Here is a 5,347-nt window from a genome sequence, read left to right on the forward strand (position 1 = left end):
CGAGCTTTCATTTCACACGTCGCCACGGAAACAAACATCCTCCAAGAAAAGGAAGAACGACTTATCTACCAAAACAATGTGATAGGAGCCTCTTGAAACTTATTGCCAAACCAGATAGAGGGAGTCACAGAGTCAAACTCTAGAACACTGCCACATTTATGGAGCTTAATATAGAATAAACCGAAGAAAAATATCATTGTGGTATGGGAGCTGCATCTAACTCAATGGCAGCATTAGGTGATTCTAATTTACAGTTCTACCACTTAACAATTCAGTATCACGTGAAATGATCTTGCCATACAACCATAAATAAGTTAAAAAGTGGTGACCCATCTTCTTCCTTCTGTTTCGAAGACTCACCATTGCCTTGGATATACCATGTTACTTTCGGGGACAACGGACTATACAAATCTGTACAAAAAGGGTAATTAGGCAATGATCATTTTCAGAAATAGCAAAAGTTTCTTAACCGAAACATTATAATAAAATAGGAAACAAAGTTTTATCTCACAATTATACTAGAAATCCTACTCTGTCTTGAATATTGACTATATGTCCTATCCCAAGACATTTTTAGGCTTTTAAATTTCCTCTTCTAATGCCCTTTTATTTCTACAGATTCAATGGCCATTGGTGTAATGATGTATACCATTTAAGCAAGCAATAATATCAAGCTCCAAGTCCATTTTGCATGTGTAAACAATTTGCATATTTTAGAAAGTGAATCACTGAGGAAAATAAGCCATTAAGTGCAATTATGAAGGCAAATACAACTATGAGGAGCTTATATAACCAACATGCTCATCAGTGAGGAATGAGGCATTACCTGTAGAGACTGGAGGATCTGACTCTTTTGTACTATGCAATACTACTGTGCTAGATAACACTGTGATGAAACCACATAGCTCTGATGCAATGCTACTTATACTTTGACCAGAATAGTCCTAATAAGAAAAAGAGGATAGATGATTACAACAGATAGTTAAGCACTTGATGTGTGAGATAACTCATTCTTTTTAGGGCACACTTTTCATTTTGTTTTAGTGAATACTAACCTTAAACATGATTGCACTAGCTAATATTCTAAAAGATGTGAACAAGGCATAATAGATTGGAGACAAAACTGCAGTGTTAAATGTATCCAACGCCTACAAATATGAAAGTGTTTGTCACCATATAACTCCAAGCAAATGATGCAAACAAAAGTTATAGGAAATAAAAAATTTGAATCTAGCCTTCTAGATCATCAATTGTTAGTCTAGGTCAAGCATGACATTTCTGTTATTTAGGTTAGAGGGTTACAAATTGAACTTCTAGATTATCTCTTAGCTTCCAAATCATTTCTTCAATTAGAAAGTGAGTTTAACTAAAATCTTCAATTTGAACATGGAATAGCCAATAGAGACAACAAAATTAGAGTCTTCATGTCGTAGTGAATATAACACAGTGAAAGAAACTACAGAACACATATACAGTAGCATACCTGGTTGAACAGCTAAATTTCTTGAACAGAAGTAAGAGACTTCTCTTGAGGCGCATGGAGTACAATCACAGTCGAACCCACAATGCACATAAGACACCCCAGCATGTCCATTCTCTGCAGCTTCTCCTTAAGCATGAAATGTGCCAACACAGCACTACCCCATTTCCACAAACCACAAAAAGTATTATAATTACATAATCATATATCTATCAACAGATTGTAGCAAAATAGCATAAACATATAGGATAAAGTCGTTTCTCAAAATTTTAAAATGGCAAATTTGTTCTCATCGTCCAAAAAAAGGGTGCCAGAATATGAATACAAGTATGTGGTATGTTATATAAAAACTCAATTTTACGAAAGAAAGTATGTACAAAGATAAGAAGTTTAAATGTAACAATAGTAATTGATGTAAATATTCATGCAGACATACTTGAGTATAAAAGAATTGGAACATTCAAATCCTCAATAACTCTACTTTATTGATTCCTCATTATTTTAGTTGACCAAATTGGGGTTCTACTCAAATATAAAAAATCGGAGCTTTTACCTAACTATAATACTCAAAGCACTAAGAGGAGTAACAAGAACAGCTGGGGCATAGATGTATGCTTCGAATTAGCAATCTCTCCAACAATCACTGTAACCAAACACACTCCAAAATCAATTAAGATGTTGAGGCATTGTGCGGATGATGAGGCATTCAATCCATGGATCTATCCTGAACTTTGTAAGCTGACACCTAAGATGTAGGAAGTGTTATCTGATGTGTATGGTTATGTTCATTGCATATTTTACATGGCGTCTCAGAAAGAGGGAAGGTTCTAACAGCTAGTTTGTTAATACGTAATTGTTTGTGTTTGTGTTAATATATAATTGTGTATTTATTCAATTCAGTGATTGATAGGCAAAATTGTGATTTACTCTTTTCATAACTCGAACAATGCTTAGCAATGGCTCCAAAAACTTGGTGCACACTACTATGGTTCACTCACATTCTTCACAACTTCGCACAACTAACCAGCAAGTGCACTGGGTCGTCCAAGTAATAAACCTTACGTGAGTAAGGGTCGATCCCACGGAGATTGTTAGTATGAAGCAAGCTATGGTCATCTTGTAAATCTCAGTTAGGCAGATTATAATGGTTATAAATGGTTTTCGAAATTAATAATAAATAAAGCATAAAATAAAGATAGAGATACTTATGTAAATCATTGGTAAGAATTTCAGATAAGTGTATGGAGATGCTGTGTTCCTTCTGAATCTCTGCTTTCCTACTGCTTTCATCCTATCCTTCTTACTCCTTTCCATGGCAAGCTGTATGTAGAGCATCACCGTTGTCAATGGCTACTTCCTATCCTCTCAGTGAAAATGGTCCAAATGCTCTTGTCACAGCACGGCTAATCATCTGTCGGTTCTCGATCATGTCGAAATAGAATCCATTGATTCTTTTGCGTCTGTCACCACGCCCAACAATCGCGAGTTTGAAGCTCGTCACAATCATTCAATTCCTGAATCCTACTCGGAATACCACAGACAAGGTTTAGACTTTCCAGATTCTCAAGAGTGACCGCCAATAATTCTAGCTTATACCACGAAAATTCTGATTAAGGAATCCAAGAGATACACGCTCGGTCTAAGGTAGAACGGAAGTAGTTGTCAGTCACGCGTTCATAGGTGAGAATGATGATGAGTGTCACGGATCATCACATTCATCATGTTGAAGTACAACGAATATGTTAGAACAGGAATGAGCTGAATTGAATAGAAAATAGTAGTAATTGCATTGAAACTCAAGGTACAGCAGAGCTCCACACCCTTAATCTATGGTGTGTAGAAACTCCACCGTTGAAAATACATAAATGATGGTCCAGGCATGGCCGAATGGCCAGCCCCCATAAAAGTGATCAAAGGATCATAAGGTAATCCAAAAATAATCCAAAGATGATCCAAAGATGTCAAATACAATAGTAAAATGTCCTATTTATACTAGACTAGTTACTAGGGTTTACAGAAATAAGTCTAAATGCGGAAATCAACTTCCGGGGCCCATTTTGGTGTGTGCTTGGGCTGAGCTTAAGCTTTACACGTGCAGAGGCTTCTCTTGGAGTTAAACGCCAAGTTGTAACGTGTTTTTGGCGTTTAACTCTGGTTTGTGACGTGTTTCTGGCGTTTTACTCCAAAATGTAGCATGGAACTGGCGTTGAACGCCAGTTTGCGTCATATAATCTCGAATAAAATATAGACTATTATATATTGTTGGAAAGCTCTGAATGTCTACTTTCCAACACCATTGAGAGCTCACCATTTGGAGTTCTGTAGCTCCAGAAAATCCATTTCGAGTGTAGGGAGGTCAGAATCCAACAGCATCAGCAGTTCTTTTTCAGCCTAAATCAGATTTTTGCTCAGGTCCCTCAATTTTAGCCAGAAAATACCTGAAATCACAGAAAAACACACAAACTCATAGTAAATTCCAGAAATATGAATTTTGCATAAAAACTAATGAAAACATCCTTAAAAGTAGCTAGATCCTACTAAAAACTACCTAAAAACAATGCCAAAAAGCGTATAAATTATCCGCTCATCAGTGATCAAGATATATGTTAAAGCTTAACACACAAGCTTAATACAAGTTCATTGTTGTGATTTGAATTTTGGTGCAAAAAGCATATGGTATGCTTGACTCTGTGGTGTGATTGTATAATTTCTGTTTAAGGAAGATTGAACAATTGGATGGGCTAAATCATCGTAAACATTTTGAGTTGTACGTTACATTTTTTCTAGGTTGAAAACTTGCAAAATGCAGAACACAACTCAATCTGTTGATGATGATTTTTTCATTCAACTATATCAATCTTCAAAAATAGGCGGGAATAATATAAGGTTGATATTCGATATAGGTTTGATTTGATCTAAAATCTACACATATTATTAGGATTGTTGGTTTTGCTGCACCTCAAATGATATATGAAAAATTGTAGTGAATCCATCCAAAGATTGCGAAAATGAGAAAACTTCCAAGAAAATTATAGGCTTCTGATGAAACCAAAGAACTTTTAATCTTTCACTTAGCATTGACATAACATGTCCTAATTTTCTTTCTTAAAAGTAGTTAAAAGTTTGCTCGACTTTAAGATTCCAGATTCAAATCTTACAATTAGTCATTTATATCTCTATGGTTACCCATTTTGTTAGCATTGTTTCATTTTTTTTCCTTAATCAACTATATATTCTTATTTAAAGTTAGCTAAAAAATTTATATATTCATTATTAATTTATTATTGTTCCAACTTTTAAATAGATATTTTGAAGACATCAAATGACTATGATTTTTTTAGTAACTTTAAATTATATATATTTGTTTTTATGAGAAAATTCATACTTCCAATTTTTAATATAATAGTAATTTATATTATTACAAAAGTATTTGCTGGTAGGAAATTGAACAATTACTTTAAATTCATAACCTGTTTGAATTATTATTTTTAACAATAAATTACTAAAAGTAACCACAAATATTATATTCCAACTGGGTCTATTGTCATTTTTTATTTCTCAACAATTAAATATGTGTTGTATATANCTGGTGCGCGAAATTGTGAACAATACTTTTCACAACTCTCATAATCCTCGGTCATGAACCCCAAAAACTTGGTGTTCAATACCATGGCATTAACACAACTTCGCACAACTAACCAGCAAGTGCACTGGGTCATCCAAGTAATAAACCTTACGCGAGTAAGGGTCGATCCCACGGAGATTGTTAGTATGAAGCAAGCTATGTCATCTTGTAAATCTTAGTCAGGCAAACTCAAATGGATATGGTGATGAACGCATAAAAACATAAAGATAAAGATAGAGATA

General features: G+C 34.6%; 1 pseudogene; it reads right to left on the reverse strand.

Moving 5' to 3' along the window:
- Positions 1-277: 277 nt before the first annotated feature.
- LOC107459986 (probable magnesium transporter NIPA6) overlaps positions 278-5,347 on the reverse strand; it is a 16,394-nt pseudogene continuing 11,324 nt past the window's right edge.

Source organism: Arachis duranensis, chromosome 8 (assembly GCF_000817695.3).
Source record: "Arachis duranensis cultivar V14167 chromosome 8, aradu.V14167.gnm2.J7QH, whole genome shotgun sequence".
NCBI classification, from domain to species: Eukaryota; Viridiplantae; Streptophyta; class Magnoliopsida; order Fabales; family Fabaceae; genus Arachis; species Arachis duranensis.